Genomic DNA, 24,423 nt, shown 5'->3' on the forward strand with positions numbered 1-24,423 from the left:
GAGGCTTCTCCAGAATCGGACCCAACCTTGCCACAAATCAACTTGGTCCGAACTACAGAAGAAGAAGAGTTGGCAAAAAGGAACAGAGTAAGGGCCCTCCTAACCGAAACCAACCGAGCCGAAGTGCCACCATCCAACCAGACTCAAGAGACCGTGGTGGCTCTTCCATCTCAACAACCCTCCTCATCTCGCCCCAACAAGCGTGCCCGGACTACCCAAACCGAGCAATGCCTTGCTGATGAAGATAAAACTACTCTTCCAGTGAGCCCTCAGCCGGAGCGCTCTAACCGGGCTAACTCCTCCAAGTGGGCTCCAAAAATGTCTTTCCAAAACCGCGCTATTCGTGATACTGACTCAGTGGTGGCTGACAAAGACCATATGCTAGCCTTCAATCTGGCTAAGAGTGTATGTCTGCCCCCTGATATGGAGCATCACAACCATTTGACCGAGCTCAAGGCGATCCGATCTGCAACGAAATCAATGATCCTGGTAAGCAGCCCATCTGGTCTTTCTAATTTTTCCAACTTTTTGCTCGGTTTTGTCATTAGTTTCTTTTCATTCTTTTTCAGGCCATGCAAAAGAGTCAAATTGCCCACCAGCATGTGTTGGAGCTCCGAAAAACAGCAAGGCAAGCCCTGGCCAAAGTTGAAGCAAAAGCAACCGAGCTAAAAGACTCCCAACAGAAGACAGCCGAGCTAGAGGCCGAGGTAACCCATCTAACCGGGCTAGTTACCTCGGCTAATGCTAACAAACAGAAGGCCCTGACCGTGATGAAGGACAAGTACCTGCGTGAGCTGGCCAAGCTCGAAGGAAAGAAAAATGCAGAGATCGCCGAGCTAAAAAAGAAGGCGGCTGATGCGAATGCTGCAGGTTTCAAGGAGGGGGAGGCCCTTTACATGCAACAATGTGAGGCAGCTAAGGATTTGTTCTTCAAATGCGGCTGGAGGGGGACCGTGGTGCAGCTCGGTCATGGACCTGAAGCTGAGGTATTCAATCCTCCTTCATACTTCATACCGAGCTCACTAGCGGAGTACGCTGCTACCATTCAGCAAAAATTCCTTGAGGGTTCAGATGATGATGAGACCGAGCCTAACGACACCCCGGTCGTCACTGATTCTGCCGATCAGTTAGCTCGGGCGGAGCCCACTGTGGAAGACTTGACTATTGAGCAACCAGCTAAAACCATGCTTCCAACAAAGACCATACTTCCGACCGAAATCGAGCTCCCGTCTGAAACCGGTCTTCGGGTTGATGTTGACGCTGATCTTGACGCCGAAATAGATGATCTGTTTAACTGATTTTGTATTTTTTTTTCTTTTCTGCTTTTGGACAATTGTAACTGGGCTGAGGCCCCACCCTTTGTACTTGTGAACTTTGAATGAATGCTTTTTTTTTGTTCAAACTCTTATTTCGGTTGATCTTTATGCTTATACATTTTCTTTCTAACTGATGTCTTGAATGAGGTATATCATTCTCTTGCCGAGATACCTTATCTCGGTCTTAACATTGCAACTATAAGTATACCTGCCAATCATTCTTTACTTGAGATCCCTGCCTCGGCTGAAGAATACTAAAGGTTGGTTTAATCCAGCCAACCACTCTTTAGCCGATGTCCTTACTTCGGCTAAAGAGTACCAAGAGTTGGTTTAGTCCAGCCAACCACTCTTTAGTCGATATCATTACTTCGGCTAAAGAGTACCAAGAGTTGGTTTAGTCCAACCAACCACTCTTTAGCCGATGTCCTTACTTCGGCTAAAGAGTACCAAGAGTTGGTTTAATCCAACCAACCACTCTTTAGCCGATATCCTTACTTCGGCTAAAGAGTACTAAGAGTTAGTTTAATCCAGCCAACCACTCTTTAGCCGATATCCTTACTTCGGTTAAAGAGTACTAAAAGTTGGTTTAATCTAGCCAACAACTCTTTAGCCGATATCTTTACTTCGGCTAAAGTGTACTAAGAGTTGGTTTAATCCAGCCAACCACTCTTTAGCCGATATCCTTACTTCAGCTAAAGAGTATTAAGAGTTGGTTTAATCCAGCCAACCACTCTTTAGCCGATATCCTTACTTCGGCTAAAGAGTACTAAGAGTTGGTTTAATCCAGCCAACCTCTAAATTGGTTATTCCAGCCAATTTAGAATAAAATGTTTGGTTATTCCGATCAAACGTCCTGCAGCCTGGATCCTTATCCTTGGTTTAGGAGGGGTGTTGGTTTTTCCAGCCAACTTTTAAATTGGTTATTCCAGCCAATTTAGAATAAAATGTTTGGTTATTCCGACCAAATGTCCTGCAACCTGGATCCTTATCCTAGGCTTAGGAGCGGTGTTGGTTTAATCCAGCCAACCTCTAAGTTGGTTTGTCCTGCCAACTTAGAATAATGTTTACAAAGTCCCTAACTCACTGAAACTATCTTTTACAGAAAACAACTATGTTGAAAAGAATCGACTTTGTTTTATTGAGAAAAAGAAAAATTACATATACTTGAAAAAAGCTAAAAATAAAATAGTTTGAGATTGGCAGTGTTCCATGGCCTGGGAATGGCTTTGCAGTCCTCATCTTCCAGGTGGTATGCCCCTTTTCCAGCTAATCCAACCACTTTGTAAGGTCCTTCCCAATTGGGCCCTAACTTGCCGTCTCCCGGTACCAAAGTGCTTCCCATCACTTTACGCAGTACCCAATCGCCGATCTTGAATTGCCTTGGATGTATCGTTTTGTTGTATTTCCTGGACAACTCTTGTTGGTATAAGGCAATGTGAACCAATACTCTTTCTCTTCTTTCTTCTGCAAGGTCGAGCTCCAATGCTATGGCTTCTCCATTCAAGTCTGGATTAAAATTTTCGCTTCTAATTGTGGGGAGGCCGACTTCTAGTGGGATTACTGCTTCCATACCATAGGCTAAGGAGAATGGAGTTTCCCCTGTTGACCGCCGAGGTGTGGTGCGGTAAGCCCATAAAACATGAGAGAGTTCCTCCGCCCACTTGCCTTTTGTCTTTTCTAACCTCTTCTTCAACCCATCCAAGAAAACCTTGTTTGATGCTTCTGCTTGGCCATTTGCTTAGGGATATGCTAGTGTAGAAGTGTAGAACTCTATCTTGTATTCTTCACAAAAGCCTCTAAAGATTCTGCTGTCGAACTGAGTGTCGTTGTCTGATATTTAGGGCTTTTGGTATGCCAAACCAAGTGATGATATTCCGCCAGACGAACTTCTTCACATCTTTTTCCTTGATTGATGCCAATGCTTCTGCTTCCACCTACTTTGTGAAGTAGTCTGTTGCTGCGAGAAAGAACTTCCTGTTACCGGGTGCCGTTGGAAGTGGTCCTACTATGTCCAAGCCCCACATTGCGAAAGGCCACTTCTGGCCTTTCTCGCACTTCTTCACATATTTCTCTGAGTCTGCTTGCATGTATGGCCACCAGTATCCTTGCGAAATGGCTCTGTAAGCTAATGATCTTCCACCTTGGTGGCTTCCGCACACTACTTCGTGTATTTCGAACAAGAAGGCTTCCACTTTGCTGGGGTGGACACACTTTAAATAAGGTCCAGAGAATGACTTTTTGTACAATGCCATAGATGGAGAGAGCCAAAATCGCTGCGACTTTGCTCTAATTTTGTTGGCTTCTTTCTTTTCTTCCGGCAAGACGCCATCTTTTAAGAACAGTATGATGGGATCCATCCATGAAAGGCCTAGTTCGGCGCAACATACCTCTTCTACTTCGGGGTCTTCAATGCTTGGTCTTGGTAAGTAGTCGATGAGCAATGGATGAAGGATGGATGTATCTGCCATTGAAGCGAAGCCTGCTAGTTCGTCTGCTCTGCTGTTTTTTTCCCTGCCAATCTGTTCTATCCTTACCACTTCAAATTTCTTGATCTCTGTTCTGACCAATTCTTGGTACTTGGCCATCTTGTCATCCTTTGCTTCGTAGTCGCCAGAAAATTGGTTTACCACTAGTTGTGAGTCGCTGTAGACCATTAGTTCAATGGCCTTTATGTAGAATGCTGATTTGAGACCTGCAAGAAGCGCTTCGTACTCCGCTTCGTTGTTTGATGCTGGGAAACCAAGGTTGACTGCTTGCTCCACAACCAGGCCGTCTGGTGAGATGAGGACTATGCCAAGTCCTGCGCCATGCCGGTTGGATGCTTCGTCCACAAAGAGCTTCCACATCTCTCCGACGAACAATTTCCAACAAGTGGAAGGATCAGATAATGCCGTGGGGTCAAGAATGTTGCCTGTGTTTTCTTCAAGGTCCATGCTTGCTGTCTGCCCCTCGCTATCTGACTGAACCAAGTCTTTTTTTGTTGGTGAGTTTTGGCTTGATGCAGCATGGTTTGTTTCTGCCTTATTCTCTTTACTCTGGTCTGCCTTGGGGTCTGACTGAGTATTCTGCACCAGGGGTTACGCTATTCCGGCGTCAACTTCCATCCCTGGTTTGGTTGCGTCAGTCAGGTCGACTGGGCAGATATGATGACTTCTTGGGGTAAATTCTGCGACAAAGTCTGCTAAAGCTTGGGCCTTTATCGCGGTTCTGGGTTGGAACTTGATGTCGAATTGTCCCAACTCTACGGCCCACTTCAAGATTCGCCCAGAAAAGTTCGCCCTCTCGAACAAAGCTTTTAATGGGAAAGCTGTGAGGACGACTATGGTGTGGATGTGAAAGTAGTGCGATAACTTCCTTGAGGCCATCATTAAGGCCAAGGCCAGTTTTTCCAGTGGCAAGTACCTTGTTTCGGCGCCTAGCAATGTCTTGCTGACATAAAAGATGGGCAGATTTTGGATTCCTTCCGAACGGACCAACACTGCGCTAATTGCGTGCTGAGAGACTGCCAGGTACAGGAAGAGTTCCTCTCCAGGTATTGGGGTGACAAGCAGTGGTGGAGAAGACATGTATTCTTTCAAGCTCTCCAGAGCGCGGTCGCATTCTTCGTCCCACTCGAACTTGGCTTTTAATGCTTGAAAAAATGGTCGCAGTCTGTCTGACGACCGGCTAATGAATCGGTTGAGTGCAGCTGCCATGCCGGTGAGATGTTGCACTTCTTTTACTGAGTTGGGCCTCTCCAGATCCTGAATTGCTTTGATCTGGGAGGGGTCTGCCTCAATACCCCGGTTGGTCACTAGGAAGCCCAGGAATTTGCCAAATCCTACACTGAACGCGCACTTGGATGCGTTAAGGCGCAACTTGTGCCTCTTCAGAATCTGGAACATCTCACCTAGGTCCCTTAGATGGTCATTTTCATCCTTGCTCTTGACCATCATGTCGTCGATGTATGCCTCCATTGTTCTGCCTAAGAACGGCTCAAACATCATGGTGACCATTCTCTGGAATGTCGCCCCTGCGTTCTTTAAGCCAAAGGGCATGACCTTGTAGCAATACAGTCCTCTTGGAGTTGTAAAGGACGTGACCTCCTGGTCTGGCTCATACATGGCGATCTGATGGTGGCCTCTGTACGCATCAAGAAAGCTAAGTTGTTGTGCCCTGCCGTTAGGTCTACCAGTTGATCTATCCATGGTAGGGGGAAGCTATCCTTTGGGCATGCTTTGTTGACTGTCTTATAGTCGACGCAGACACGCCATTTGTCATTCTTTTTTGGTACCACGATTGTGTTGGAAATCCATCTAGGGTAGTGCACCTCTCTGATAGCTCCAGCCTCTAGCAGATTTTTTACTTCTTCCGCCACTATCTTGGCGTGGTGGAGTGTCGATCTGCAAGTGCGCTGAATGATTGGTCTGGCTGTTGGGTGGACATTGAGTTGGTGACAGATGAAGTTGGGATCAATGTCTGGCATGTCGTATGGAGTCCAGGCGAACACTTCGATGTTAGAGGTCAAAAATTCCAAGACCTCTAATCTCTCAGTGCTGGACAACGACGAACCGAGCAAAAAGAACTTATCCGGGTTCTTTTCATCTATTCCTACCTTTACCAAGTCTTCCACCGCTTTTTGATCAGCTGCTTTGCCGACATCTGCGAACAGTTCATTGCTCTCTGGTTCTTCCACCGAATGGACATATCCCTTGGCAGCGCGGCTGCCATTTACTGTGACAAAGCATTGCTTGGACATGATCTGGTCTCCATAGACTTCTTCAATTGCCCCGGCTTCGTTGGGGAATCGCATTACTTGATGGTAGGATGAAGTTACAGCCCGCATGGCATGCAGTCATGTTCTGCCCAAGATGATGTTGTAAGTAGAGGGGACTTTCCACACCCAGAATCCACTTGTTTTGTCACACTTCCTGCCCTAACTGGAAGGATAATCTTGCCGACTGGCCACTCTGGCATTGAGTTGAATCCAATCAGGGGGGATACAGCAGGTGCCAAGTCCTTGTCTTCTAGCTTTAGTTGTTTGAAGGTGTCGTAGTACATGATCTCACACGAGCTTCCATGGTCAATCAAAATCCGCTTGATGTCGTAATCTTTGATGCGGAGAGTGACGACTAGCGCATCATTGTGAGGGCAGTATATTCTGGCCAAGTCTCTGTCTGAAAAGGAGATGACATTTGTAGGCTCTGTTCTCCCCTTTTTGATGGTAGGTTGAGCGCTTAGTACCTCCCTTAAGTGCTCAACCTTCTTGATCGACCCTCTGAGCTCGCATACACACTCGGGTTCGAATACTCCATGAATCACATTGATTACGCCTTGAGGCAGGGCGTCAATTGGCATCCCGTTAGGGTTATTGTGGTCCTGGGGGGCTGGTTGCATCCCTCCTTCAATGTATTTATCCAAGTGACCGGCTGCCACCAATTCCTCCAAATGCTGTCTCAATGGCATGCAATTTTCAGTGCGGTGCCCTTTTTCTTTGTGGAAGGTGCATCGCGATCTTTCGTCGTAGTCTTTCTGTGCTTCTCCTAGCTTAGCGGGCCATCGTACGAAAGGCTCATCGTGTATTTCTCTCAAAATCCGATAGATCGATTTTCTTGAATACCGTGGTTATGGCAGTGCGGACTCTCAACCATCTTTTATCCTGGTCTTCTCCGTTGTCTCGCCTGCCTCGTCCGTTTTTATTCGGACGGTCTACCGTGTTGACCTTTGCTGAGGCCTTTTTCTCTGGTATTGCAGTCATGCCAGATTTTGTTTTGGAACAAGCGCCATCCTCTTCCACCCTGATGTGCTGATGCACTTTTTCCATCAAGGCCTCCATGGTGAGGGGCGGTGTCATGGTGATTGAGTCCCTTAGTCTGTTCCCGACTGGAAGACCTCTTTTGTATTGTGTAATGGCAAGATTGGTGGGGTAGTCCCCAATCTGGTTGAATGTCTCCCAGTAGCGACTATTGTAGGATCTTAGTGACTCTTTTTCGCCCATGTCGATGGAGAGCAGTTGATCAATCTCTACCGGAGTCTTGGTGTTCGTTCTGAACCTTGTTATGAACGCCTCCGCCAATTGCGCCCAGGAGGCTATGCTACCTTCTGGAAGTTTTTCGAACCAAGTCAAGCCTAGGTCGCCAAGGCTTGATGGGAAGAGGATGCACATCAGAGCCTCGTTTCGCTGATATACCGCCATAACCTGGTGAAAGTGGCTTAGGTGTATGTAGGGGTCCGTTTTCCCCTCGTACGTAGTGAATTTGGGCTGAAGGAAGCCTGAAGGTAGGGGCGCGTTTTCAATTGCCAGAACAAACGGCGAGGTCTGCAGCCTCGTTAATGCTTTGTCCGTTAGTTCGTAGGCAAGGCGTGGTAATGGCATTCTGACCTCGACGCTTTCATGCGTCCGAGGAGCCAATCGTTGAAGGGCAGAAACTCTGCGGGGGTCGCGCGCCCCGGTGTCCTCCTTCCATCATGCCCTCTCTTCTAGCATATTTCGCAAGTCGGAAGATCTAAGCATCTCTGACTGCCTGGATGATGTCTGGTGTGTGCTCGAGGGCCGATAGGTGCTTCCCTCGGTATATGACCTCTCAGTCCTCGTTCTCTCGGATCTGGAACGACGAGTCCTGGAGGTTCTGGATTGAGTATCGCCTGTCCTGAGGCTTCTATTCTCTGCTTGTGATGGTGTGGAATTCCTGCCATGGTCTTCTGAGTGGCGAGGGGGCGTCTTGCTTTTGCGCCCCTCTCCTGTCGCCACCCCTTTTCCCTTCATCTGGCCCTTCATAATCTCCATGTCCGCCGCCATCCGTCGTATTAATTCGTCCTTCTCCTTCACGCGGTATTCCAGAACTTGAGGATCAATCCTCCGTCTTTGTTTGTCAGGACTTTGTGATCGAGAGTGACGGGGGCTATTATACCACCTCCCCCTAGCATCCCTCCTGGGGTTATGTCGTTGGGGCTCCAAGTCCGCCATGGGAGAGACAGGAGGCAAACCTTCGCGCCTCCCACCTTCTTCTGGTGTTTGTCCATCAATGGCGGACTGCGGCAAATCTTCGTTGTACGCCATTGATTCTAAAGAGGAAAGGCTTGATCAAGAGGTTTCGTTCGTTCTGTTAATTCCCACAGACGGCGCCAATTGTACGGGAAAGAAATAAACCTTCTCGTATAATCCCGTTGACCAAGTTTGTGCTCCTCCATACGACGTCGCTTTACTCTTTGAAAACACAAACGTGAGCTAGCCGGCGGGTGTATGCCGGATACCTCTCCGATGCCTAAGTCAACAAAATAGACAAATAGACAAAAGCTCTGTGTATTCGAGAATCAAAGTTGTGTTACCTCTCCGAAGGTGATGTTGTGAGCTTTTATAGGTTCCGCGTGGTACAATCCTAGTAGGACTCTTACTCCTCCATGTAGAGTCCTCCTTGGATTCACACTCCTGAAAGATAATGCTTATCCTTCAACACCCCCCTCACTGCTTAAACCAAGTGAGATGGTTTTTCTATGGTCGGACTCCAATATGACCGAGCTAAGCATAGCTATGCTAAGCTGCAGATCAGACCGGGATAACTCTACCTCGGTTCCTCCTGTACAAACCATAGCATAATTGGACCGAGCTAACAATTAGCATGGTTCCGACCGATCTAATACCATAGCGTCATGACCGGTATAACTTCTAGTATGGTGATCGAGCTAACCGTAGCTTTTTGGGACCAGAGTAACTTCAAGTCTCTCGCGGACCGGAGTAACTTTACACCTCTCTTGGGCTAGAGTAACTTTATACCTTCCTTGGCCCGGAGTAACTTCATGGCCTTTTTACTCAGCTCTTTGTACTGTGGAACATAACGGCCCATTACCCAACTCGGCCCAATTTTCATATAAATTACCCTCTCAATACCTTAATTTTTACTATTATGCTTCTTATGCACCAAGAATTATGCTCATCGTATGATGGATTCTTATCTTCATTTTCGATACACATGATTTTATTTTATTTTTTAGTTCCTAGCTTCATGTTCAAAATCGCAGTACGCTCATGTAGTCTTATGACTCTAGCACCACGTATCAGGATGTGCTATTTTGTGCAACAAGTATATTATCGTATTATATTTTTCTCTCACGTACATGTGATGTTTATAGTTGTGAAACTTATATCTATGCAAAAGAAAAATACACTAATGTGATCTACTCATTATATTAAGATTGTATTTAAATCATGAATTTGGATAAAGATTAAAAAAATTTGATAAAAATGTGAATAAATTTAAGTTTCAATTTTTTTTTTTTCTTTTTCATTTTACTTGCCTTTTCTATCTAAAAATAATTTAGCTTGACTGACAGTGACTCAAAGTGAAAGGAGGATGAGGAGAAGTGACTTTTTAGTGGTGTTTTAGGAAGTGTTTTTTTTTTTAATTCACTACAATAAAAACACATTTTAGTGACACCATGCTAGTGGCATGTTCTTAAAAAATGTCACAAAAAGAATATTTGGTGACATTTTTTTAGAAAAATGTCATAGAGCCACAAACATACAAAGCTCTAGTGGCATTTCAATTAAAAAAAGTGTCACTTCACTACAACAAAAATGTCATTACACAATTTTACACATACAAAGCTCTAGTGGCATTTTTCTCAATACACAATTTTTTTTGTTCATAATCAACTTCCGAACAAAACTATTTGATTCAAAAATCAACTTCCGAACATAACTATTTGATTTCGACTATCTATGATTTGAAAATCAACTTACCAACAAAAAATTCAAAAGGTCTAAATTTCCTCCCAAGTTGGTCAAAAGAACTGTGCATTGTGACAATGTCAGTCACTACATTTGTATCATCTCCTACGCGATAAACATGATTGATTCCCTGTTTGAAAATTATTATTAAGAAAATACTAAAACCAACTAAGGGGTCTTTTGGGAAGCAAAAAAAAAAAGCCAATTTTTAACTTTTTACTCATTTTGAGTTACATCACCTCCTACATTTTTTATTCACAAAAAAACAAAATAGACTAAAAAAGCTTAAAAAACCAATGCAAAACAAATCATATTTTCAAATGTTTAGAAACCACATGAAATATATTAACTAGTTCTCCTAAATGCTTCCAATAAGTTTACATACACCGAATTAAACAAATAATGATCAGTGTATTTGTCGGTGATCAAATTTTAGACAAACTACACACGTCACTTCTTTATCATTTATGACAAACCGTACTAGTCATCAAAAGTAAACGTTCCCTCTCTCAAGTTTCAGAAATGGTGACTACCATCAAATTGTTTCAAAGCTTTCCTTGTGAATACTATTAAATTTTCCCAACTTCTTCAGGGTACAGAGTGCTAAACAAGCATGTCAGTCTCACTAACGTTGTTGGGAACTAATAAATGTCAACTTCCTCCTTTACACCATCTCTCTCCTCCTGCGAATGAAAGGTTGAAGTCATTGCACCTCCAAAAGGGGCATCTTCTATCTTGTGGATTTCCAACCACGTCATGTTTTCATCACAGTTCCTGGCAAAAACAAAAAACTGGGCTCATAAGCAAGTCAGAGAAGAAAGAGGATAGAGTGAGAAGAACCTGGCTGCAAACCCACAAATCCAATACTACACATTCAACAATCTAGAAAGCAAGAAACACTTCAAAATGGGCGTGGTGCTCGTGTCCGACATGAATGAGACACCAACAGGCCATGGACACAGATGTCTACATGTCAGACATGTCACGTCACGTCACGTTAAATTTTTTTTAAATCATTATTTTCTTAGGAACACTTCACGGATACGCGTATCCTATGTTTGAACAGACCTAGAACACTTTTGTAGAGACAAACTAATTCCGATATGAAGAGACAACCTGCAGTTTTTTTGCAACTAAACAATACGATAACTTTAATAATTTGTTGTTAACAAAAGTGATACCCATAGTCTTAATATAGAAACCACATTTTAACAAATAAAATGGTTAATTACACTTTTCCCCCTAGTTTGATAAAAAAAATTCACTTTAGTTCCTATAGTTTCAATTTGAACAATTTGTTCCATTCACTTTTAGTTTGGTTTCAATTTGATCCTTCCATCTAAATTTTTGTTAATTTTGTCTCTATGTACAATTTAGAAAATTGACATACGTCCCAAAATTGTTAATTTTAATCTTCAATTTAGACAGAATGACCAAATTGAATCTAGACTTGAAGTGTATGGACCAAATTGTTCAAATTAAAATTATCGGGACTAATTAACCCCAAATAAAAACAGTATACTAATAACATAGAATAAAAATTTTAAAACCTAATTTTTTGCAGCTGCTTTGTACTTAAATAACTTAAAGGAGTGGAGATTAAATCACAAATGAAATGGACTGACTTGATCACTGAACTCTCTGGAGCAGTTTCTCCACCATAATCTTTTGCTGAACCCCACTCGACGACTCTAAATTCATAATTGCATCTGATACAAGGATGACTGTAGATGGAGCCTCAGCGTTCACCTACATTGATACAAAAATACTGAGAAAATAAGAATGCATCAGTACTAGAAAGTGATTTATTTTAAAAATAAGAATCCAAACTATATTTACAAATATTAAAATAGCAAGAATAAATTCTTCTCAAAAGAGCTTTTGGCTCAGCCCGCATAGATGGCATAAAGCCTAGAGAAAGTAAAGATCATAATACACAAAGGAAATGGAAGAAGAGAACACAATGATGATGATGATGATAGTCATCAAGGAATTGTTTTTCTTATAAAATTTATGCAGTAACGTGGCACTCTCACACTCGCTTTTTAAACTTGAAGTCAATCCAACTTTAAGCTTGACCAAACTAGATTGCAACAACCCTTTATCAACCATCCACTAAACCACCCATCATCAATCCTACTACGTACTTGACGACATAGGATCCGACCTTCTGCAACAGTTCATTGGCCATATCAATAGTTGAAAAAATCAAGGGTTTCTCCCAATTAGATGGAGGGGTTCATGAAGGGAAGGTGGTAGTGCGGAGCTGGCGAAGTGGAGGTCTAGGGAGGGTGAGGAAGGCACTAGGGATGGCTCATGCAACTGGTGGTGGCAGGGTCGGGTGAGGGGTGGCTGGTAGTGGGGGAGTTTAATTTATTAATAGGGTTAAACCTGGGGTTATTTTTTAATTTCCACAAAAATAAAATAAAATAGTTTTGAACCAAGGAACCTCTTCAACCCAACTACAATAAGGAAGCAACGCAAGTTTCATACCCAAACATGGCCATTTAAACCAACTGCTATCTCAAAGAAGAGCTTCTTCCCAAGACCTTCAAGAACCGGACATGTTGCGGAGCTGAGCAGCCTAGAAGACGAAAAAACCAACATGCCAGCACAACTGAAAGAAAATCTCAATACGCAGATTTCAAACAGAGTGGTTCTGTGTTGGAAATACTGAAATATCCATGTATTAAAGGAGAAGGAAAATCTCACATTCGGGCAAGGCCAGTTGATGACTCAAATGTGAAGCCATCTTTAAGGGGACCATACTCCGCTGCTTTCCCAGTGGCTACAAAGCATGAATAGTTTTTCAGAAACTATAGGTCAATTGAGAATCTTAAATCGACCGAGAATTTTACAAGTAAAAAGAAGGCAACACATGGAAGCCATATATAGAATGGAGTTGGAAGTCCAGAATGAAAACCAGCCATCAGTGCAAGACAACTCGGGATTCATGCCCGTGTTTGCCTTCACAACCCGAACATAGATCAAAGTACCTACCTGCAAGATAAAGGTTAAGCCAACTGAGATGCATTAATATTAAAAGAAAAAATTACCAATAAGTTCCAATTTTTAGGACAGTTTTGCTGAACTACTATGGGTGCATATATTCAGCAGTTCCAAACCACATCCAATGGGAATCCCAGCCTGCCTTTGATTTACTCTTTTTCAGTTTTCCCATTCTCAGTGTTGGTCTTAGCACTAAACAAAAAATCTGTTGGTCAAATTCACTTTTCCTTAAGCAGGTTTTGCAATCCAATCATGGAACATGAACACAAGATTGAGATGGTCATAGTCATCATAACCATCTTCAGGTCATATAACCCAAGTTAACGAGAAAACAGCGGGGCATCAATCAACAATAAATAGAATAGCATAGTGCATTAGTCAAAACATTCTAAATGGTGAAACTTGCACCTCAAACTTGGGTATGTTTCTCCTTGTTCCCAAGGTTCTAAATCGCGGTATCGGGTAACGTAACGGTATCGATCGCGGAGTATCGGTATCGGTAGTATCGATCGGTACGTATCGGGAATCGGGTGTCGCGGTGGTGAAATTTTAAAAATCATTTCAAAGGTTTTTCAACTTTTTCTTTCCCGTACCGGTCCGAACCGGTGAGTATCGGCCCGTCGCGGCTTGTGTAACGGCTTGTGTAACGCTTACAGGCCGATACGTACTGGGACTCGGCCGATACTCCTGCGATTTTTAATCTCAGTGGTATATCGGCCTGTATCCGTCGCGGCACCCCATTTTTCCGATACGTATCGGCCGATACGTAGCGTATCGGCCGATATTTAGAACTATGCTTGTTCCTCATTCAAATGAAAGTACATGAAAAAATGCCAATGTAGGCCCTTTTATATCCACAAGGAAGTTTTGAAATGAATAGAGCAAAGAATTGAGTCAAGAGTTCGCGTAGATTTTAAAGATACTAAAGTGAAAAATAAATTGGATACTAGTGATTTTTGTTTTTTAAAACAAACATGATAAGTGAAATATATTACATCATCAAATATTCCTCTTCAAGGAGGTACATACAACCCAAAACAGGCAAATAGAGATACAAACATTACCAATATTTTAGAGCAATCATACATAAACTCAATAAGAGCACTAAGGATGTCAAAAAATATACATGTGGTGCAAGAAACATGATGTCTAAACTCTATCCTGTTTGGCAAGAACAGTGGCATGCATAACTCTGACACAAATACAAAAAGACCCTTTTTTACGAGTCCTTAAGAAAGGTCTTAAAAACGTAGCCATCCAAACACTATCCCCTCAAAAATCAAGTTTAACATTTTTGTTTTCAACAGAAAAGAAAATATGAAATTGATGCCAGAAGCAACTTCTACAAAGAGAAAAGAAGTTTCTAGCCATAAAAAACAGGAAAATATAACAGCAAGCATCAAGACTTATAGTATTCAGGTAAAATTTGAGATTATATAGTGATTAAAGCTACACATGAGAACAAAATTAACTTTGATTTGACAAGAAAAAAAACCTTGTTCAATTAACTATATGACAAGGTTGATGCATTCTAACCAGAGATGTAGAAAGAATCCCCGATACTACCCCACTGTGAAGCACCCCACTGTGAAGCACAGACACGGACACCGACACGGGACACGACAATTTTCAAAAAATAGGAAAACAGACACAGCGGGAGACACGACCACTTTATTTTTTTTAATATATTTTTATGTGTTATGTAGATTCATGTTACATTCATCCGAAATCAAAATTAACAAACACTAACATAGTAACATTAATTCAATAAATATAACCACTACATTTAAACAAATTAATAGATCATTCATTCACAAAAAAGTCATAATAAACAATAACAAGAACGGAGACGAGAAGGGAAAACATTCAACATCCAACAATATTCTTCACAAAAACACCAAATAAGAGTGGCAAAAGAAGAAGAAAAAAAAAAAAAGTCAACCCCGCTGCGTCTCATGCCGTGTCCCGATATGGACACGCATATCCCCACCGTGTCCCCTACAAAAAAATCATTAAATTAAAGGGACACGCCATCTGGCGTGTCCTGTACGTGTCCCCGGCGTGTCCTCGTGTCGAACACCACCACGGCACCGATTTTGGAGTGTCCATGCTTCATAGCTACCCCATTAGATAAACTCTCAGACTTTGTGATCTACATATTTATTTGGATCACTCCCCACGACTACAATAGTTCTCATCAACAGTTTGCATGTTTTCAAGGATCCTCAACAAGTAAGATCTGTTCAAATGATCTCAAGTGATTTCTCAGTTTTTCTCCCTCTTGTAACAGAACACACAAAATAATTGTTGCAGGGCTCGCAGGATAAGCCTCTTTCCGCTTCCATGGCAGCAGAGGTATAAACAGCCTATGTTTACTGACACCAGGTCTATTTGTTCATCTGATTAACTGAGAAAAGAACCCCTTGAGATGCTCAAGCTTTTAACAGTCACCCTAAAATGGGAATGACAAGTGAATAGAAAGGTAATCTAAATGCATCCTGCACCGAGTTATCTATAGTGAGAATGTCCACACGCACATACACCCAAAAAAAAATGAGCTTTGTTGGCACACCAGACTTCCAAATAAATTCCCCTAGAAAAGAAGCCATATCCTCACCGATGATCAAAGAGTGCTCGGATTTAATCTTTTCCATTTCTTTTACATTCCCTTGCTCTCAATTTTCTATCCATCCTACCAGATGGAGTATTAGGTTCTGAATTATTCAAATTTGTGATCATAGTCATTTGCCCCTTTCTTCTTCTTCTTCTTCTTCTTTTTTTTTTTTTTTTTTTTTTGGATAAATAAACAATAGTCATTTGCCCCTTCTTAATGTAGAAGTTTCTTAATGATTCAAACTTTTGTAATCATTCGTGTCGAGTGGTGTCAAAATGAACATCCACATTAATGCCACAAAAGGAGAAGGTGATAAAAAGAGAGATTTATACAATGCTTGTGTTACATAGGCTATCAAGCTACACAACACAGAAATCTGATAGAAAGAAAATTTTTAATATATTTATAACAAATAATGGAGAACCAAAACACATCCTTTAATTGCAGTAATAAGCTAATCAGAAAAATAGAAGGTTTAACTATAATTGAAATTAATAAACCAATAACATTAAATGATGTAAATGATTAGAGTGCTTATATCAGCTTTGGAATCTACCACAATTCCAAGAACATTATCCCCCACACAAGGCACGTACTGTAGAGAACAAAATTCGAACACAAATTAGAATGTTCTATGCAGGAAATAAGACAGAGAAACATTAGAATTATTATATGCAAGAAACAAACTCAAACTGATAACTGATAGTACAATACATAAAAATTTAAAGAACAATGAAATCCTAGTGTAATAGATAGAAAGAAAGAAAAAATGAAATACATTCAATTTTGAGTGCAAAGATTTGTAAAATCATAGAAAAATCACTAATATTATAATGTAGAGCTAAAGTGAATATTGATGAGCTTCATGTATAAGATCAAACCAATCCAAACCAAACTAAGCTGTGTCCCAATCAAGTGGGGTCAACTATATGAATTTTGTGTGGCCATTTTGCTTTGTCAAGGGCTATATACTCAATTAAATTAAATAAATCCATTTGTTTTACAATCATATCCCATGTCAATTTAAGTCTTCACCCATCCCTTAGATTTTCATATCACTTTTCCTTACCATTGCATCTACAAGTCTTCATTGTACATAATCAAAGCATCTTAGCATTGACTCTCTAAAGTTATCTTTAATTGGTCCTCTATTTCACGAAGATATTCATTTCTAATTCCATATTTCATACTCTTACCACAAATCCATTTAAGCATTCTCATCTAAGCTACATTCATTTCATGAACATACTTCTTAGTTGTTCTTAAGCCATACAATTATGTCCTTTTAGTATTTTAATTTTATAGATAGATAAATAGATGTTTTATAAAGCTTTCCTTTCAATTTTGTCAGTATTATATAAGATCAAAAAGATTAAAAACATAAATAAAAAAAGAGAAGAATACATTTTAAATAAAACAAAGTAAATAAACCATGACAACATAAAAAAAATAAAAATAAAATAAAAAAATTGGATAAATAACTAAACTTTATTACAAAAGCATCAAAATGATGCAAAGAAATACAAAACTGAAAGCCACCGAGGCTCACGGAATCAACAAATCAAATCCTCCACAAAATCTACAAAAGCCAAAACATCAGGATTAACCGAACGTGTCACCCAACTATACAAAACCATAAGCAGGCGTCTTTCTAACCAAGGAACCTAATGAGCTACCCCCTAGAAAACATGCCTATTACGCTCCAACCAAACCATCCATAGAAGACAATGAGAGGCAAGCATCTACACCTTCCGACGTCGCCCCCCAACACGACTTCAATCCAACGCTGTAGAACAGCCTTGACTAAATTTGGCTGCACCCAAACCAAGCCAAAGGTCGCAACAACAGGCATCCAAAGACAAAAAACGACCGGACAATGAACCAACAAATGATCCACAGACTCCGCATCACCACAGCACAAGCAACACCAATTGACCAAAATATGGCCACGACGAATCAAATTATCCAAAGTCAAAATACATCCCAACATTGTCGTCCACACGAAAAAGGACACCTTGGACGATGTACCTGACACCCAAACACATTGCCAAGGGAAAACAACAGCCTCCTCGTGAACAAGCACATATAAAATGAGGAAAGAGAAAACTTTCCTTTAGCCCCAGGGCAATCCCATTCCAAAGCATCCAGTCCCAACCCGCCAACACGCAACTCATATAAAAAACCCAACTCCAGCAGCTAGTCTTGCTCCCAATCCTGTACATTACGACACAAGTGCACATTCCAAAACGTTGAATCCCCTTACCCAGACCGCACAGCATCCACCATCACCTCCGTATTAACGGCAATTCCAAAAATCAAAGGGAACCACACTTCCAAGGAAAGGTAACCACACCACCTATCCCGCCAAAACCGAACTCTATCCTCCACTCCTACCTTCAATTTAACCCTCCTCCAGAACTCCTCCCACCCCAACCAAATCCCTTTCCATAGACCATGGCCATGTGATTAGACCACCCGCCCAGAACTCCACCATCCCCTTCCCTCCCCTCACCTCACCAATTTTGCCACCACCACCACCCTCCTCCAAAGACGGTCTCTCTTCGCCACAAAACGCCACAACCATTTTCCCAACAAAGCCACATTAAACATAACCAACCTCTGAATCCCCAGACCCCCATTGACCCCGGGACGACAAATCCGATCCCAAGGCACCAGCTGATGAGAACCCTCCTCCCCATTGCCCCATAGGAAATCCCTCTACAACTTCTCAATCCGCTTTGCCATTGACACCGGAATGACATGAACAGACATAAAGTAAGTTGGAATGCTAGATAAGACACTCTTAATCAACGTGAGTCTGCCAACTTTTGATAAATACTGCCAATTCCACCCAGCCAACTACCGCTGCACACGCTCCACCGCCCCATCCCAAACCCTCTTCGCCTTGAAGGACGCCCCGAGAGGTAACCCCAAATATGAGACTGCCAGAGATGTCATCTTACACCCCAGAATAGTTGTCAACACCGATGTCCTCTCCACCTCGCCCACTGGAATCAGTTCTGATTTTGCTAGATTCACTCGAATGTCTGAAACTGCCTCAAAACACAACAACACACACCTCAAGTGGCCAATCTAAACAACATCTGCACCACAAAAAATAAGTGCATCGTCCGCATAAGACAAATGGGAAATCGTCAGAGGTACTGTATTTACTCCCACAACCTGCAACAGGCCCTCTTGCATTGCTCGAGACAACAAACACCCCAACGCCTCCATCACCAAAATGAACAACAAAGGAGATAATGGATCCCCTTGTTGTAACCCTCTATAAGTAAGAAAGAAACCCGCTAGAGACCCATTAACAAGGATTGTCATCTGCACCATAGATATACAAAAATGAATCCACCTCCTCCATCAATCCCCAAAACCTAATATGTGCAACATATACAATAAAAACTTCCAATTGACCTTATCATAAGCCTTCTCTATATCAAGTTTTTAGATAAGCCCCTCCTGCCCTTACCGAAGTCTAGAGTCCACACATTCATTCGCCACTAGAATCGCATCCAGAATTTGCCGACCACCCACAAAAGCATTCTGAGACTCGAAAACCACCCCTTCCAACACACCTCGTAACTAATTTGCAAACACTTTTGCCAAAAGCTTATACACACTACCCAATAGACTAATAGGCCGAAAGTCCCCAATATCCGCAGCCCCACCCTTCTTTGGGATCAAAGCAATAAACGTGGCATTGCGGCTGAGCTCAAACTCCCCTGACTGATGAAACTGCTCAAACATAGCCATCATATCTGCCTTCACTACCCCCCAACATTGCTAAAAAAAGGCTATCGAAAAGCCATCTAGACCCGGCGCCTTATCCCCAGGCATACTCCGTAAAGCCTCAAACACCTCATCTTCGGCAAAAGGTCGTTCCAACAAGCAACTATTCGCCTCTAAAATAGTATAAAAAATAACACCATTCGGGCCTGGTTTCTGCACCTCCCCTTTATCCAGAAATAAATGCTTGTAGAACTCACAATACCTGTCGTAATCTCCTCGGACAATGACAGCTCCACACCATTCACTCGCAATCTGCCTATCTGGTTCACCCGTCGATCAGCATTTGCCAAATGGTGGAAAAACTGTGTTTCGATCCCCATCCTTGAGCCACAAGTATCTAGATTTCTACCGAAAACTAATCTCCTCCATACGGACAATGTGACCGAATTCCGCGCGGGCCCCATCTCGACGAGCAAGATCTGCCTCAGACAATCCCTCCGCAGCCTCTATCACATCGAACTCCTGCAACACAGCAAGCTCATTGACCTTCTGGACCTCCAAACGCCCAAACACTTCCCTATTCCACGTCTTCAAATCGAACTTGAGAAGTTTTAGTTTCTGTGCCAGGCGACAACTCGGCAAGCCTGAAACAAAATAACTGTCCCACCAACCCTTCACCCACTCCTTAAAACCCTTAGATTGCAACCACATATTCTCAAACCGAAACGGCGCCGGTCACCTCCTGATTCCCCCACTATCCAATAAAACTGGTCAATGATCTGTTACTGGACGGGACAACCAAATTTGAGTCACTTGAGAGAAATGCTCCTTCCACTCCCCTGTTACCAAGAATCTATCAAGCCGAGACATTGCTCCTCCCCCCAGACCACATATAGGCACCACCCTACAATGGCAAATCGACCAATGCCATATCATCAATAAACGAAGAGAACGCCCACATAGAAACCACCACCGAAGTTGCCCCCAACTTCTCCTCTAGACTCCTTACCACATTAAAGTCACCACCTACACACCATGGAACCCTCACCGATAAGCAATGCATTACAGCTCCTCCCAAAAACTTAGCTACTCCTCTCCATGAACCGGCCCATATACCCCCGTAAAAACCCATCGGAAATCGTCCTCAACACACTGAAATAAGCAAGAAATTGAAAAAGCCCCCACATCTTCCTCCTCTTTGACCACCACCCTCCTATCCCAACAAAGAACTCCCCCTGCCACCCCTAGAGCCAGCAAATACGTCAAATCCACAAACCGACCACCCCACAACTCCCTAAGAATCTCCCCCCTAAACACTCCATCTTAGTCTCCTGAAGACACACCACATCTGTCCGCGCACTATGGGACACAAACTTTACCAACCCTCTCTTGCCCCTATCATTTAATCCATGAAAATTTTTAACTGCATTGCAACAACAACTAATTTCCAAGACCCTTTCTAGTGCCCTGCCCATTCCCTCCCTTTTTTCGATCATAATTTATGGAACACTCTAGTTTCTGTAATTCCCGGACACTCTTTCCATCGTGTTTCATAGGCTCCACCACATCCCCAGTAGGAGCCCCACCCCTCCATGAGTGCTCTATTGTAGAAAAAATTTCAGTGCCTCTTCCTTATGCCCTTCGAAAGAAACCCCCAAAAATTGGCTCACCTCATTGATACGAGAAAAGACCCAATACAAAACCTCCATTGGGCTCGGACATCCCTCCCCCTAAAACTCTATTTCTGTCATCGATACATCATCCTCCTCCCTAACATCCACCCCAACTTCCTCGTTATAGGGTACCTCTGGTCGAACCACCAAGGCCAACTCGTCAGCCCAGCGACCTTCCGTCTGCGTGTCCACTGCTTCACGCCTGTCCTTGCAACCCCCTTCATCATGACTCTGCCCCTCCGTTATGGCACCAACTCGATGCAACTGAGCATGATACGACTGCGAACCAGCGACGGCAGAACCCAACGACGGCGACATGCCTACTGGCCGACCACCGACAACCCTCTCGTGAAGTGGAGTATCCTCCACCGACACCCCCAAAGCATTGACAATCGGACAGCACCCAACCCTGTCACGCAGCAACGCAAAGACCCGACTGAGATCCAGGTTGGTGTTATAAGGCTTGCCTGAAGCACTACTGTCTGGGTTAGGCTGGGCGAACTCCTGCCCCATAAGGCCCACCTCACTTTCCACATAGCCCAGACCCCTGGCAGCATCTGTTAGGCCCCGCCTGTGCTTGCCCACTAGATTAACAATGTTTTGGGCGTTGTCAGGGCCCAGATGTGTGACCTTAAAACCCCCTTTAAAGCCCACGCCCTTCCCTACATGGAAGCGAGGCTGATACCAAGAAACCCTAGATACATTCTTCCTCCCAAATCTTTGCAAATATTCCTTCACCCCCAAGATCTTCAGGGATCCTTGATTTGGTTGGCGTGAATCACGCCCTACCCTTCCCAATCAAAGATCCGCCTCCACCGCAAAAGGCAGTGCAACAAGCTCCACCGTTGGCCCGTCCTCCACCCACACTGGCACCGAATAATTCCACGACCCCCATTCAATGGAAACTCGCGATGGTGTGTAAATTAACAATGATAAATTTTGTTTTAAAAATTAAAGGTGGGTGTCTTAATAGATTACAAAAATGAGGCAAATGTTTTCATTGAAGCTTTAACCATTATTCCAAGCAGTAAGGTAATCTAATGTAACATTTTTCAATAGTACAAAAAGAGACCTCAATCAGTCCTCAGAAAAACACATACAGCTGAGTAGAGATAAAAAGGTGATCAAATCACATTAATGCTTCATCTTGCAATAATTTCTCACCAAAAATACCCATAAATTTCCCTTATCCAAAAGTAGAAAAGGGAAAATCAACACTTAGCTTCCAAACTTTGAATATTCTGCTGGTTTTAAATAGCCAAACACTGTTTAAGGGGATAAATGAAACACAGGCAAGTTTGAAAAAGACAATTTAGGAGACAATGATTAAAATCAAAACAATGTGCTTGTTTTATATCTCTAGGATAAATATGAGAATGTTTTATTTGGCCACCTCAAGTTTGGAAAAACCCTTGTGAAATATAGGTTACATAACTAACTTCAAGCAGTCCCATCATAACCATTATGAAATGGCATAATAAACAATCTTAACATATCTAGACGAATACACAATAAGGAACAGTGCACAAACACTATAGCCCATGATCATTCAAGGTAAAAATATTGGAAAACAGAAGAAAATCTAAATGCTTACATGGAATGAGGCAAATAAAATTTACAATTTTTTTTTTTTTTCCTGATAGGGCTAAAACTTATAGGTTGTATAGTTATTAAAACATCACAGAAAATTAAGGCACTTTTTTCACATTTTATCATATGACATATGATTTTAACACCACACTCACTCTCCTTTGGGAGCTCTCAACCCAATATTTGTTTGGCTTCACAAATCTCAGCTTCCAAGCCTTCATGACAGAAATCTCAGCTTCCAAGCCTTCATGACAAAAATTAATTTGATAAAAGAAATAAAAAAAATTCTAAATGCTTATCATTTTTTATAATTTTATATTTTGAGAAATCAGAAATAATTTTTAAAAATTTATAAATATTTTTTTGATATTTTTATCAAATTAGTTTTCAATTTTTCAAAAACATTTGTGATTTTTTTTTTTTTTTTTGAGAAACAAACCAAACATTTTTATTTTGTTTAGTTTAATTTGATATAAAAAATTTATTGTTAAGATTTCAAAATTATTCCAATATTGCACATATTAATACAATATTGTCGTAATATTTAAGTTCAGAGAACTCTCAAGGTTCGTTTTTTTTCAAAGGTAACATGGAAGGGATTGAGAGTGGGGGGATTAATAATGAGTGGATTGTTAGTGAAGGGTTGATAATGAGGAGATTAGTAAAATTATATTTGTTTTGATAAGAGTTGTTAGTAGGGCTACAAACGAGTCGAGTTTTAATATGTTTGGGATTATTTATTAAGATTTTAACGAACACGAGCTCGAGCTTGAGCTCAATAAAAATTTAACGAACCGAACTCAAACCGAGTTGGCTTAGGTTTTACTTGAGTTCGAGTCTGTTCACGAGCCTTAACAAGTTAAAAAATTTATAAATTCATACTTACGTATGAGACTAAAGTTATAATTAAAATTTTAATTATATATATAATATATATAAATATACTTAAAAAAAGTCAATATTTTATCAAAATAATAATATCTGCTACCACCATTATATAAATGTACTATCTATATATTTTTAAATATATAAATATCATATTTATCTTATTTTTTATACAAATTTTTACATTATTTAATATATAAATAATAAATATTAAACGAGCCGAGCTTATGAGCCTAGTTGTAGAATATTTAGGCTTGTTTATTAAAAGTTTAACAAGCTCGAGTTCGAGCTTGAACGTAAAAAAAATTTAACGAACTAAGTTCGAACAAGCTTTTACCGAGCCGAACTCAAGTTTGTTCATGAGCGGCTCTATTCATTTACAGCACCATTTTTTAGTGTAGAAATTGTTAAATTAAATAAATATAAAATAATAAAACAAATAAATTATGATTTTTACTTAACAAAAAAATATATATATTAAACATTAATGTTGAAGAAAAAAAAAATTACAGTTGGCCAGTTGACCAGCCGGACGTCCGGCCGAAAGTCCGAGCAGATAACTGGTAACACCCTAAGCCGAACAAACTATTTTCTAATACAATCTTCTAGCCCAAACTACTAATACCCTCGCCAGGGCCTTTCATAGTCCGAAGGGACTATTAATTCGGAGTCCTAACAAAACATACACAATAAAAAGGAGAATTTTTATTAAATTTTATTCTGAAGTAATTAAGGAATCAATCTATACTCATGTCCTAACCAATTGTTTGTAGAATCTGTTCGGATAAATGAGAAGAAAAAAATTGACTTAATAATTCAAACAAAAATTCATTATTTAACAAAATCTCAATAATTTTAACATTTGGATGGAGCTAACAAGCAATA

The 24,423-nt window shown here is 41.5% G+C and overlaps 1 long non-coding RNA gene and 1 pseudogene across 2 annotated transcripts in view; both read right to left on the bottom strand.

The window, feature by feature from the left end:
* The window catches only part of LOC114268980 (uncharacterized), a 40,037-nt pseudogene extending 17,148 nt beyond the window's left edge, over positions 1–22,889 (bottom strand). The window contains exons 1-2 of the transcript XR_014329915.1: positions 22,809–22,889; positions 16,184–16,241 (exon numbers count right to left, since the gene is read on the bottom strand). The product of XR_014329915.1 is annotated as an uncharacterized LOC114268980 (transcript). The remainder of the gene's footprint in view (positions 1–16,183; positions 16,242–22,808) is intronic.
* Positions 10,784–13,216, bottom strand: LOC114268981 (uncharacterized). Its single transcript, XR_003631470.2, has 5 exons — positions 13,080–13,216; positions 12,736–12,811; positions 12,517–12,640; positions 11,649–11,772; positions 10,784–10,797 (listed from the first exon to the last, which is right to left on the bottom strand). It is a non-coding gene; the product is annotated as an uncharacterized LOC114268981 (long non-coding RNA).
* Positions 22,890–24,423: the final 1,534 nt, after the last annotated feature.

This window comes from Camellia sinensis, chromosome 5, assembly GCF_055761805.1.
Source record: "Camellia sinensis isolate YWXY chromosome 5, ASM5576180v1, whole genome shotgun sequence".
Lineage (NCBI taxonomy): Eukaryota > Viridiplantae > Streptophyta > Magnoliopsida > Ericales > Theaceae > Camellia > Camellia sinensis.